We start from the raw sequence: 15,095 nt of genomic DNA on the forward strand, positions 1-15,095 counted from the left end.
CAAATAAACTTTATATAGGTCTGAAAAACGTAAAACTGCCATTGTGTAGGTACTTTTTAAATTTATAAATATAGATTCACACTAGATCAAGATGTAACGTTTATCCTAAGAAAATAATGACATAGACATGAGCATAGACCAATTGGTGTCATGTCGGTATTAGGTAGCTTATACTTAATCGAAGAAAATTTGGACCTATTTTATACTACACCGACAAAGAAAGCCAGAATAGGTATTCCAGTTTCCACAACAAATATATAAAAAAATCGGTCTAAATATGCATTACAGCACAATCCACGCCATAATATCCATAACCGATATTTTAAGAAAATGATCCTCCGATTTTGTCACCAGAGACTTATTTCATAACTCAAATCCGGCATTACTCTAATCCCACCAGCAATATTACTAACACCTTCTAAAAACAACTCCCGAAAGGCAAATTATTCTTACTTTACCGTAAGTAAGGAGACCATCAGACTAACAGACTCCGCAAATAGGAAGAATTTCGATTCAATGCTGCTGGGCACAGGGCTCCTCTCTTGTGCGAGAGGGCTCGGGCTATAGTCATCACGCTGGCCATTGCGGGTTGGGGACTACACGAACACCTTTGGTTTCCGTACGATGCTTTCCTTTACCGAACAGTTAGTGGTAAAAATATGAAATGATATTCCGTTCACACGTTCCGAAAACTCATTAGGTAGGTCCCCGGATTTGAACCCGCGACCTCCGGATTGAACGCGGACGTAAGGTCCACTCTCCAGCCTCAACATAAAATCAGAATTTTAAGAGTTAGTTATCCCCTGGACAAATAACACTAACCATGGTAACGAGTGACACTAACAACAATGATCCACCCTAATGCTCCATCTTGTAGATGAACTACTGATGTACGTACTTTTGGAAACTTTGCAAAATTATAACATTTTGGAGACTTCTCATATTTTTGTATGGAAATCGAAATTACTTTCAGTTTTTTCCTGTGAAAATTTCCTAAAATTACCGAGAACGTTCTGGAAACTTTCCGCCACTCGCACATATATAAGAAGAAGTGATCTGTGAAAGGGACTGATACATAATGACTGAGAGTAAAGTTAAACTTTCCTTTTAGAGAGAATAATAAAGGGAGTGACTGACTTTGAATCGATAGGGATTTAGAACCAATTTATTTTTGAACAATTCGTAATGGATGAATACAAATCCATCATTGTGACGTCAGTTGATTATGGCTCCTCTACACGATGACCTAGCGATGGACCAGCGAGATGGCCATGTGATGGTTGAGTGCACGCACTATGGAATAGGCCAAATGTAGATGCGTACGCACCATCGCTGGCCTACCTTTGATGTGCGGGCGAAAAACCGACACCGTGGCCATCTCATCGCCATCCCGCCGCACCATAAGCCATCCGACACCACTACCCTACTCTACACTCTGGCCCATCTTAGTGGGCCAGTATGATGGCCCATCGTGTAGAAGAGTCATTATATACGAGGAAGCAATGAGGCGTAAACGACTTGCCTGATGATAGTGATGATGAATAATTGAACACGGTAGTATAATTGTCCCCTGCCTAATATACGGCCACATCTCAAAATGTATGATAATAGGGAGTATTACTGCAATGTTCTGCCGCCAGAGTGCAGCACTAGTGCACATAGTAAACCATAGAGTAACTTATACATAGTAGGCCTTAAATAGTTTTTGGACAAGTTTTCACTATGACATTGATGCATCAAGGCGGTTTGTTTACAGGTGGCCTACCGCGAAACGCGAAAATCGAAATTTCGTTATCTGCCTCTCTATCGATCGAATGGGCATTTTTGTGTTTCTGGGCAGGCCCTTTTATTGTGCTAGTGACGCCCTCTACGCAGAGTTTTGCGAAAATTTTACTTTATTATTTTTAATTAATTTTAACAAACAGATACTGTCAAAATGACAGATAAAGACAAAATACTATTAGCTAATTAAGAGCCCATCAACGTGCACACTAGCGCCACTGCTAAATAATCGTGATCATTTAAATTTAATTAAAGATATTTAAAAAAGGGGGCCGCTACTTACTGTATTTTGTATTTAAATACTTTTTGAATACAACAAACTAGTTTTATGTTGCTGGATTCGTCAATCTATGCGTCCAAAGTAGCGGCCCCCTTTTTTCAATATCTTTCGTTAAATTTAATTAATCACGATTATTTAGCAGTGGCGCTAGTGGGCACGTTGATGGGCTCTTAAGGCTTGTAGCGCGTTTACGAATAACGCCATTAGTACAGTCAGCAGCAATCTTTGCTAAGCGGGCGAGGTGTTCAAAATGATCTTGACGCGACTTTATTCTTGAGAGAATAAGAGCGCGTCAAGGTAATTTTGAACACCTCGCCCGCTTACCAACTTCTGCTGCTAACTGTACGTAGGGGCAAGTAACGAATTCGTAATGTTCTTTATGCAACACTGAACATACTCGTACAACCTTCACGGCATGCACGCTCAGCCAATTTACTTTACCTACTAGTGCTTTTGCTTTTCCAATACTCCTATACTCGTTAAAAATACACGTATCTAAATGAAAAAGCTTACTAGAACACTTTAACGTACACTAACGGGTTTACTATTTATTGACTATACCAGGCGTGGCTCACTCCGCGATTTCGTCACCTTGCAACAGGTAGCTACAAGTACATCCGTTCCATACCAATTTTGGTGGCTAGCCATAAGCCGCGCGTGGCGCTGTCGCCACCTAACAAAACGCGTCTGTTACGATCAGGACAGTGTTAGAGACAATAGATCGATATTGTATACTTATTTATTTATTTATAATTTTTTTTTTTTTTTTTATTAATAAAACATTCGATATTTATAATGAATACCAAATAATGTTAATAATAAAATAACAATAGCAGTTAAATAATGTCACAATAATTGACTTTTTAGTTTACTTAATTCTCCTTTTTTTTTTCTCAAATGTATGAATCTTGTATACTTATTTATAAATCTACCTTTAATGTAGTTTAGTCATGTAAGCCTGACCTGTAATTTATATTATCAATAAAATATGAGTATGAGTAGAGACTGAGTCTTCTGTACCTAGAGGTACTATTATTTATTCTGTAATTATACCTACAGTTTTACAGAAATTTAGGTACAACGGCAAACTTAAGTTTGTACGTTCCTTAAGGAATAAGGGATTTCTGCCAGCGAACCAACTTAACCAATATAATTATAATCTAATTTTTACTAAGCAGAATGACAGATGGAGAGTTCCTATATCGATAATTGAGAATCGGCCTGATAGAAACTTTAAGATACGTCAAAAATTTGCTAAAGATACGGCATGGATCGGATATGTCAGAGTTAATAGTGACGTTTAATTCTTCAAACAAAAACATCACTTTTGACACTGACTCTCAAATTCGAACTTTAAGCAGGGGTGCGAAACTCCTGACTTCGGCCAAACACGACTCCGCTCGGCTCAGCATTGCTCCGAGCAATTATTAGGGTTGGCACCACTTGACTTCCTTTTGCGTGCACGACCACAGATAAGATAATCACTTGAATTTTGACAACCCTAATAGCCGAAAGGGATAGTGCCTTATATTAGAAAGGGAGAGCATGATTCGACCCTGAACCGCTGTCAAACTTCGGTTTTGTAGGAAGTTTCCTTTCTGTACGACAGGACTATTATTTATTCGTGCTTTAAGATGGATATGTCAGTGTCAAATGTGACGTTTCTTCAAACTAAAACGTCACTTTTGACACTAACATATCTAATCCATATCGTATCTAGCCGTAATATTTGACGTATCCTAAAGTTCGAATCGGGCCGTGAGACATCCAATTCATATCGTATCTTTAGCAAACTTTTGACGTATCTTAAAGTCCGAAGCAGGCCGTTTGTCATTAAATTTCGCCCCCTAAAGTGGAATAATATCTAATTATGTAGGTATTTAGTACGAGTATATTATTTACCTATTTATGTTCTTATATAGTTTATCCGTCGTATTTTATTGCGTCTCTATTGAGTCTTGATAGATGTTGATGGGCGGATATTTCAAGGCAAAATTAGACCGTTTTACATATGTGGCCATTTTCACTCAATAGTGTACCTTCCATTTACTTTTTTTCGATAATCCATCAACTTTTGGGTTATTTCTACTCAGAATAACGAGGACTATCGATTTAAAACGAAAAAAATGTGTCCCAAAAAAAAATTGTTTTGTAACGCATTTTCACATATATTTTGTATGGACCGTTACAAAACTGACACCCAAAATTTGTATGAAAACTTGGGATACTTTTTTCTTTGTCTCATTCAATAGTACTCGTGATTCTGAGTCGAAATAACCCAGAAGTTGATGGTTTTTTGCAAAAAAGTACCTAAATGGTACCATTTTTTCTGAAAACCCCCATGTACCTATTTGTTTATTTTCGCTTCATATTAACAAGTATTTTACACTCCTAGTATTTTACCTCCAAGTAATAGACCAAGAGCAGCGTTCCAATGCTAGTTAGCTACGTTATTGTTACGCAAATTGGTCTAGATGCCGGCTCGTGTCCATAATAAGCACGTTTACCCTATTGGCAGCGTAAAGACCTGTAATGGCAGTTTGCCCTAGTATCGGCTATTTTGCCTGAACTGTTTCCAGTTTTTTATAGCTTCAATCGCTTACACGTGTCCTATTTTACACCTTAGCCTGTTTAGAGAAATACCTAAGTAAGCTTAGTATTCACTACAATGGCTCCATACATGAGTTTATTAACTTGATGATAATAAATTGTATGGGAGATATTAGTACACCGTATTATTAATAAGATTGGAACGCACTACATAATTAAGCTTATAACAAATAGGCTTTCGCAAAGCTCGGTTAAAACTAATTATACATAAATGCGTTTTTATCTTTGTTTTTGTTTTTCGATCCTAAATCGAGAAAAAAGCTATGGTTAATATACAATAAATTGTGTCGAAATATTATCCATAACGTTAATATTCAGGGAGGAAAATGGGTACTACATTTGTATGGAGATGCGGTCATCCTATATCGTCTAACCCCCTTATTCATAAAGGCGCTACAAACCTCAATTAGCTAATAATCGTTTGTTTTTATCTGTCATTTTGACTAATGTATTTATAAGAAAGGGATAAAACATAATTTATCTAAATCGTGCCCGTAAAGTTTTATGAATCAAGCGAATATCTCGACTCCTATTCGACAAGTGACGTTTGACGTATCGTGTTGATCTCCCGTTGATATAGGAAAAATCATAAGTTCTCCAATACGTACAATGGCAAAATTTGACATTACCAATCCACAGTTAGATGACAACCAAACCAAACCGAACTAACCCCGAGTTTAGAGTTGAGTTTTGGTTGTACCAAATGACATTATCCACAGTGGATCGAATCAACACTTGATAGAATCAACATGTAATAAAATCAACTGTTGATTTAACGTGGATGCGAAATCTGACAGTGGACATTTCGAATTTGGCCCCTGATCTCCACAGTTTTTACCTGTCCTGTGTATGCACCAATCGTACCATTTGCACCAGGGATGTTGCTGATGCAGATTTTTTGACATCCGCGGACGCGGATGCGGATATTTAAAGGCTCACATCTGCGGATGCGGATGCGAATGTCAAGATTAGGTACTTAAAAAAACGTCAAATATTACATTTTTAGTAATTTTTATTATAAAAAAAACGAAACGTTCAGTATTTGAGCAAGAATATAGGTGCGTTATATTTAATAAACAGTAATTGGGCCGACTTTTCTGGATCTAGACGATTTCGTTATAGGTAGGTACCTAATGACGAAATTACCTAGCACTTACGCCGCCGCTAAGACGTTCCTGTACCGACTTGTTCGACATCCGCATCCGCATAAGCTCCGCATCGATTTTATGCGGATGCGGATGTTGAAAATAATGCGGAAGCTCCGCGGATGCGGATGCGGATGCGAATATTCGCAACATCCCTGATTCGCACCTATAATTTGGAATTTGCTACAAATAGGTATAACGTTGTTTATCGAAGGGTTCAATGCCTTTTGTAAAGCTTCGGAATACACAAGGCAAGTCAAATCAAATTACTTAACGTGCTCTGTACAAGCGGAAACGTGTCACTACAAGTTATGAACGCCCTGAGATACGCTACTTATAATGACAATACACCGTAGCATTGTAAAGGAAAGAGGTGACACGTCATAATTTCATAGAAGTTTGACGTTTAAATAACACTTGCACTGCGTGTGCTATTGAATTTGTTGCAGACTTATCTTGGTCTAACTCTGGGCAGTTTTGTTGTAACTTCAACCTTTTTTAAGGTCACGTAGCCAAACTGGCACAAACCAAACCCTTAGGGTTTCGTCATGTCCGTCCGTACGTCTCTATCCGTATGTTATAGCCATTTAACTCAAAAACTATATTAAGTTATTCAATCGTGTCAAAGTATTAAAACCAAAGACATAATAAAAGGTATAACAAAAAGTTACATTTTAATTAAATTTGAAATATAGGTGTATTTTGTGAGCCGCTACTTAGGTATTTCGGATAAAATAAATAAATAAATTATGTACGACATGCACTCCACACAATTAACTAAAAGCGAGGAAAATTCTGTAAAAAATCAACGGCACACCATTCGATAGGTATTTGAAAAATAACTTTAAGGTTGCTGAAACATTTTTGATTAACCGAATACTTTTGAAATTAATCGCTACGCAACTCCAAAAAAATTCGTCCCAATAACTTTTGATCCGGACGTACAAAAAAATTTAATAAAACTAAGGAAATATTTCACGAGTTAAACATTATCTTCCACGAGTGAACTCACTCCATGGCCCACATTCGAATTATACAGTCAGCAATGTCATTATGAATAAGGGCAGTCGCATCTGTGAGGCCCTTTTCTTTCACTGTGCCCGAAGGGGCCTCGCGCGAGGCCCCCTTGGGGCGCAAGGCCGTGGGCGAAGGTCCACTTCGCCCACGCCTAGCTACGCCACTGAATAAGGGGGTAAAAAAATAAATAAACGCGAAGTTCGAGTCATACTGATACAACAGGAAACAACCCACGTTATCTAATCTGTCTTAAAGGGCCATCAAAAAGCTGTCATCTGGAGTACTGTTTGTCAGACCCCCCCTCATTACTCAGAGAATCTGAGGAAAACGTTGAAAATAATGTTACCAATGACGTTACATAAAAAGATCGCTTTCAATGACTCTTTCAGCGAGTATACAGGGGTTTTCAGCAAAAATCGTACCATTTACTTTTTTTTCGAAAAACCATCAACTTTTAGGTTATTTAGACTCAGAATCACGAGTACTATTGAATGAGACAAAGAAAAAAGTGTCCCCAGGTTTTCATACAAATTTTGGGTGTCATTTTTGTTACGGTCCATATACAAAATGTATGTGACAAAACTGACATATATTTGGGACACATTTTTTTTTCTTTTTAAATCGATCGTCCTCGTCCTCGTGATTTTGAGTAAAAATAACCCAAAAGATGATAGATTTTCGAAAAAAAATAGTAGGTAAAAATATCCATACAGAGTGTTATCCCAGTTAAAACTTTCATACTTAAATTATTAAGTACGTAAAAATTTACAAAATTCTACCCTATAGTAAAACCTACTAGAAACAGACGCACGAGAAGTGGGCTTCGTTATAATACTCGAAGCCTGTTATAACTTTGCTGTCGACTGAGGGTGCACTGCAATTATAAAATTTTGACCCGGAAATATTCGCGGGATAAAATTATAAAAACGCTCGACGTATTTTCAAACTCTGGGAGTTTCATTCATTCATTCGTTCATTCCTAAAATATACATCACATCGAAATAAATTGCATATACTTAAAATAGACAGTGGTCACTCGCGGTAGGACTGGTCCATAAATTCAAAGTCGCTCAGCGAGCTATGGAAAGGGCTATGCTCGGAGTCTCTCTGAGGGATCGTATTCGAAATGAAGTCATCCGTCAGAGAACTAAAGTCGTCGACATAGCCCTCCGGATTAGCAAGCTGAAGTGGCAGTGGGCCGGTCATATTAGCCGTAGAACCGATAACCGTTGGGGTAGACGAGTTAAAAAAAAAACGCTTTTAGCGATCCGCGCATACAAGGAATGCTGTTATGAGTAAAAATGCAAACTTGCAACTATGACGTCTCATAAAAATAACGCTTTAAATGGTGTCTTAACAACGACAGGCAAACCAATTCTAATTTGCATGTCTTCTTAGAGCATTTAATAACTGGAGTGGCCATTAAGAGCTTACCCCTCTGCCGAAAAACATGCACAAATGTGCAAACTTTTGTATGGACTGACATGGCTATTTGTACGTTACGTACAAATCATGTAGAAATAGCAATACATTTGACGTCCCCTCCCCCGCGAAATTCGGCAGACTATTTCGTAAAGAAAATGACAGCGATGACATCTCCAGTTACTAAATGCTCTAAGACATGTCTTACGACATTCTTTCGGCTCGATTCGGGAAATGAATTAGAGATTAACTAGATATGATATAGTAAAGATATGTGACGTTCCACGGCAAAAGGTACCTTATGGCGGCTGACACCGCGATTCGGGAAATGAATTAGAGATTCACTAGATATGAAATAGTAAAGATATGTGACGTTCCACGGCAAAAGGTACCTTATGGCGGCTGGCGCTTACATCGCATAGCGCCGCAATAATATTGGAGCGGCGTTAATAATAGCGTAAGCGCCAACCGCCATAAGGTACCTTTACTCGCGGGACATCACATATCTTTACTATATCGTATCTAGTTAATCTGTAATTCATTTCCCGAATCGCGCCGTTTGTCACGTTATTTGTTTCCGCTTACATTTACTTATGACTAGAATCCATGTGCATACGATCTTAAAACCATCGTCCCGTCACTAGGCCCCCTGTATACTCAGCCATATCGTTATCACAAAGCATGTTCGCGCAAATATTTCTCGTTTTGATACAAACTTAACACAATGAAAACGTCGTAAGCGGCCACACGATTCTTTGTACACTTCAGTCATTTTCCCATGACGATGCAGATTTCTTTCTTCTTCCTCAATCCGTAGCCACCATGTTAGAAATAATCGGGAAATGGATTGTGCTTTAATCCCGAATATCATAAAGGAAGCGTGAGTATGCAAATATAATAGCTTTGTATTCTTTTTTTTGTACGTTTTTGTCGACAATTTCATTTTTGATACAAGCTTCTATAACAGACTTTTCTATTAACCCTTTCAGGCAAGGGGAACATATTTACCACCTTATTTTGTATTTTGTTCTTCATAATGATCAAAACCTTTGAAAAACTGACGACCTCGTGCTCATTTAAGCGTTAATCAGTCACCCATCGAGACGATTGTAACCACTAATAAGGTTGTATTGTTTTAATGAAATTTATACTATCAATCGAGGTGAAGTTATTGAGTGTTTGATCAAAAGTCGCAATGGCGGTCGTAACAAGCGAGTCCTGAAATATATCATAGAGAGCTTATAATATGTGTGTAGGTAAAGTAGTGTACTGTACGGAACTGTACATAATGAGTCACTATGTCACTATGTACCAGTGGCCTAAACTACTAGTTATAGGTACGTTTCGTTTCTCGATCTCTACAAAGGACTGTGTCTTGGCTGTGCCCTACCCATATCGACTTTCAGCGTTCACATCCACCTAGCAATAAGCAAGTTGCAGAACTTAAGGAACCTTCTCAAAATTTCCGAGAATTTATGAAAGTTCATGCCGAATTTGGCCTACAATTCGATAAGCATGCTATATATACGATAAATTTAATCACATTTCTTACAATCTCATACATATATTAGATTCCAACGGACACTTCTTAGTAAAGAAAATAAGCTAAAGAGTAATTAAACCATGTTCCTGTTGATGCTAATAACGCTCACTTCAAAGAAAAACATTCATACCACTAACGCCATACTGTTTTAAGCACTAAGTATCAAAATTGCAAAAAGAACTGCGATACAGTAAAAACTTTTTATTCCAATGACTTTAATTATAAAACTTACGTCAAAAGTGAATAGCGAACGAATATGGAACGAATAGAGTCGCTATGGATTGTGTTTTCATATTAATTATTAAATATTTATTTGATAGTATTGCATGAAATCTAGAAGAGCACCAATTTACAATTAGCTTTCACCGGCTTTCCCCACTGAAGTCGTTTTTTACTTCTTTAAAATTGATTAACTTTTTTAATAAAACCTTATTTTATATAACCGAAAATAGGTTAAAACTTAAAAATACATTAAAATAAAGGGAAAACTATATATCTAACCCAATTTTTTTTAATAAATTACCTATATGATAAACCTACAAAATAGGAATTTTAACTTCTTTGAAATAAATTAAGTTTATTATTAAGTGCCTTTTAGGCAAACATTTGTTTTTGAAACATTCTTTTTTGGAATGAGTTACTTATCGAATTTATTATAACAATCCTGTGATTGTTACTGTGTTTCTTCTCTCTCTGGAATTGAAGTAAATATGTTTACTTAAGTGATTGGTTTTAATAATATAATATAATAAAACAGCTCTAGATGTTATAGTCTATTCCGGTTCGCATGCTATGTCTTATTCATTTAAGGAAGTCGTATTAAATATATTATTTTATTTAAAAAAATGTATTAACCTAATACCATCATCATTCGATTTTTGTTCCTTGACAGCCTTTAAACGCCCAATCTCATCGATATGTTTTCACTATTTACGGCACCTTATTTCCTTGTAATAAGGCATAATAATATTTAACATGGCCCGATAGGTACTACAAGGCAGAATTCTTAACCTCAAAATTCCGCTTTTATAATGTTCTGTGAAGTGTCCGTGAATTTCTAATAACTAACGGGGCTTTGATTTCATGTTTGGAGTCTAACAATATACCACCCATGTTTATCGAGTGTTGGGCCAAACTTGTATGGGAGCGGAACATCATCCTTTTCATAAGAAAGTTCTCATGCAGGTTTCCACAGAAAGTTTCCGTTCAGATTAGGAATTATTACTGAATATTTACGACACTCATTGGCGTATATTTCAATTGTCATAGAAATCGAAACTAACTGTAATATTTGGCAATAAATGTGCAGAAAAAAATACCGAGGATATTTCATGGGAACTTAGCAATTTTTACCGTACCCAAAGGGTAAAAACGGGACGCTATTACTAAGACTCCGCTGTTCGTCTGTCCGTCTGTCTGTCCCTCTGTCTGTCTGTCTGTCTGTCTGTCTGTCTGTCACCAGTATCTCATATCTGTATCTCATGAACCGTGATAGCTAGGCAGTTGAAATTGTCAGAGATGATGTATTTCTGTTGCGGCTATAAACAACAACAATACTAAAAACAGAATACCTATCTATACATATAATAAAGCTGAAGACGGTCGAAAGTCTGTACATGGAAGATATTTAAAAAAAAGTTGGCTGGGGAAACTTAGAATCGATAACAGAACACGTTCCAAAAGTTTTTAGAATTTTTGTCTGTTTGTCTGTTTATCTGTTTGTCTGTTTATTTGAACGCGCATCACGTGAAAACGGCTGAACGGATTTTGATGAAAACTTTACTAATCTGTCGAGAAAATCCCCGGCCAGGTTATAGGCTATAAAAATTCAACCCCTAAAAGGGGGGGTAGCCACAACACTCGATTGACTTAAGTTTGCCCCTGAATCTTATGGCGCTACTTAGGAAAGAGGGGCAAACTTTTTTCAAATATGTGCTACCACTATTGAGTACCCTGGTAAACTACCAGATGGAGCTGAATTTAATACGTTGTGACATGAATAAGCCACCGAGGAAAGATTTTGCCACATTAACTCTAAGTTTAGAAGACACGGATATCAACAAAAATAATTGAATAATTATGTTGATTTAATAAATTGATATATATATCGAAAAATGTTCGCGCTCGCTTCGCTCGCGTTTTCAATAACTTTCTAAGATATGGCGACTGCAGCAGCATTACTCTGTTGAAACTTTGCTGCTGCAGCACTGTCAATTTTCGTGATAAAATGATGTGGCTGACTTCCATACTAAAAGTAAAAAATGTACAACTGTCTAACTGTCTATCATATTGGGTTTTTATATCGAAAAATTTTCGCGCTCGCTTCGCTCGCGTGTTCTATTACTTTCTGAGATATGGCGACTGCAGCAGCATTACTCTGTTGCAACGTTACTACTGTAGCACTGTCAATTTTCGTGATAAAATGATGTGACTGATTTCCATACTAAAAGTAAAAATGTACAACTGTCTATCAAATTGCGTTTTTATATCGAAAAATTTTCGTGCTCGCTTCGCTCGCGTTTTTAATCACTTTGTAATATATGGCGACTGCAGCAGCATTACTCTGTTGCAACGTTATTGCTGTAGCACTGTCAATTTTCGTGATAAAATGATGTGACTGATTTCCATACTAAAAGTAAAAATGTACAACTGTCTATCAAATTGCGTTTTTATATCGAAAAATTTTCGCGCTCGCTTCGCTCGCGTTTCAATAACTTTCTAAGATATAGCGACTGCAGCAGCATTACTCTGTTGCAACGTTGCTGCTGCAGCACTGTCAATTTTCGTGATAAAATGATGTGACTGATTTCTATACTAAAAGTAAAAATGTACAACTGTCTGTCAATTTGCGTTTTTATATCGAAAAATTTTCGCGCTCGCTTCGCTCGCATTTTCAATAACTTTCTAAGATATGGCGACTGCAGCAGCATTACTCTGTTGCAACGTTATTGCTGTAGCACTGTCAATTTTCGTGATAAAATGATGTGACTGATTTCCATACTAAAAGTAAAAATGTACAACTGTCTATCAAATTGCGTTTTTATATCGAAAAATTTTCGCGCTCGCTTCGCTCGCGTTTTTAAACACTTTTTAATATATGGCGACTGCAGCAGCATTATTCTGTTGCAACGTTACTTCTGTAGCACTGTCAATTTTCGTGATAAAATGATGTGACTGATTTCCATACTAAAAGTAAAAATGTAGAACTCTGTCTATCAAATTGCGTTTTTATATCGAAACATTTTCGCGCTCGCTTCGCTCGCGTTTTCAATCACTTTCTAAGCTATAGCGACTGCAGCAGTATTACTCTGTTGCAACGTTACTGCTGTAGCACTGTCAATTTTCGTGATAAAATGATGTGACTGATTTCCATACTAAAAGTAAAAATGTACAACTGTCTATAAAATTGCGTTTTTATATCGAAAAATTTTCGCGCCCGCTTCGCTCGCGTTTTCAATGACATTCTAAGATGTGATAAAGGTGACATTCGGGTGGCGACTGCAGCAGCATTAGGTACTCTGTTGCAACGTTACTGCTGCGGCACTGTCAATTGTCGTGATAAAATGATGTGATTAATTTCCATTCTCAGCTGTAATGCGGCAATGAACGTCACTCAATTTACCAAAAAAATTCAATGTAATATTGATGACCCTAGGGAGAGGGGGCACCATGGTCTAGAAATGCTTAGGGCATCAAAATATCTTAATCCGGCACTGGTCGTTTGCGGAGTCAAATGATTTGGGACTCGCATTTTATACGCATTACCATGCATTCCCGAAAACAATCGAATCATTCCCGAAAGTCTTGCAACGCATTGAGGTTACAAGGGGCACGTGTCTTCCTCAGGAGTCTGAAGAAGACCACCGTGAGTGGCGGTCTAGCCACAGGCAGGCCGCTTCGCTTTCGCTCGCGCGCGTATACCTTACGGCTTACTGTATCGTCCGATATACACCTACTACCTACTCTGTCGTTTAAATCACGTGTAAAATTTGAATAAGGGTGAAAAAACTATTGACTTTGGAGTGTAGTTTTATTTAGTGGTACCTAATTGTAAAATATCTGGACTACAGTCCTCTAGCATATCCCTCTGTCAACTTTACCTACTTCAAGTTCCGCCTCCAGGGGAGAGGGAGAGAAATTAGGATTAGAAATTAGCCGCTTACTGACACAGACCGAATTACACGCGGGCGGAGCCGCGGGCACAGCTAGTAATAAATAATTAAGTGGGGCTCGCATACAACAAATATGATTTTTTTGCGTAATGGTACGGAACCTTTTGTGCGCGAGTCCGACTTGCACTTGGCCGGTTTTTATTTATCTTTAAGAGATCAAGGGCGATTTCCTTTTGATTAGGTTTCCGATTTGCTCCCGCAATTTCCTTTTATTTCATTTCTTTGTGTTTACAGTTCAATTGTTTTATTTTTTATTATTTACGTAGGCTCGTGTAATATGAGTGAAAACGCTAAATTGAGAGCTCTTTTTGATGAAGGATCCTTTGTCCATTGTTCATATATTTGGTCCATCCTCATGTTTTTATTAAAAGGTTCCCTTGGATACGCGCTAAAATAAAAATCGAGATTATTGTTTTAAATTTTTGCTTAAATTCTTTTTATACATTTATTCTTTTATAACTTAAAATCCTTGTGAAAAATAGTATCCGCATTCCTCAAGGGTGGTAAAAAATTTAACGCGCATCTTAAATTGAAAGCTAAAATTGATATTGCAATATTTTTTTATACATTTGGGTGAAAAATTGTATTTACGTTATAAATTTAAGTATGAATAATGAATTCTATTTTGATAGCTACAAGTAATACCGCAATACTTGATATCGAAGTAATTATGAATGAAAAACTTTTTTTTAATACCTCTTCACGCTTAAACCGCCGAACCACTTATGTAGTTGGAATTAAGTATGGAGATAGTTTGAGGGTAGTTTCATCCCAAAAATGACAACTAACTGATATTATGATATCGTTATATTACCAGGGGTGCGAAACTCCTGACTTCGGCCAAACTCGGCTCTGCTCGGCTCAGCATTGCTCCGAGCAATTATTAGGGTTGGCACCACTTGACTTCTTTTTGCGTGCCCGACCACAGATAAGATAATCACTTGAATTTTGACAACCCTAAATAGCCGAAAGGGATAGTGCCATATATTAGAAAGGGATAGCAGGTATCGACCCTGAACCGCTGTCAAACTTCGGTTTTGTAGGAAGTTTCCTTTCTGTACGGCAGTAATATTATTTATTCTGTGATATTACGCATCACGTTCGAATTGGCCTGTTTTATCAAA

At 37.3% G+C, this 15,095-nt stretch overlaps 1 protein-coding gene across 1 annotated transcript in view; it reads left to right on the plus strand.

The window, feature by feature from the left end:
* Positions 1-15,095, plus strand: part of LOC134801896 (sex peptide receptor) — a 92,117-nt gene that overhangs the window by 37,085 nt on the left and 39,937 nt on the right. The window lies entirely within an intron of this gene.

Source organism: Cydia splendana, chromosome 23 (genome assembly GCF_910591565.1).
Source record: "Cydia splendana chromosome 23, ilCydSple1.2, whole genome shotgun sequence".
NCBI classification, from domain to species: Eukaryota; Metazoa; Arthropoda; class Insecta; order Lepidoptera; family Tortricidae; genus Cydia; species Cydia splendana.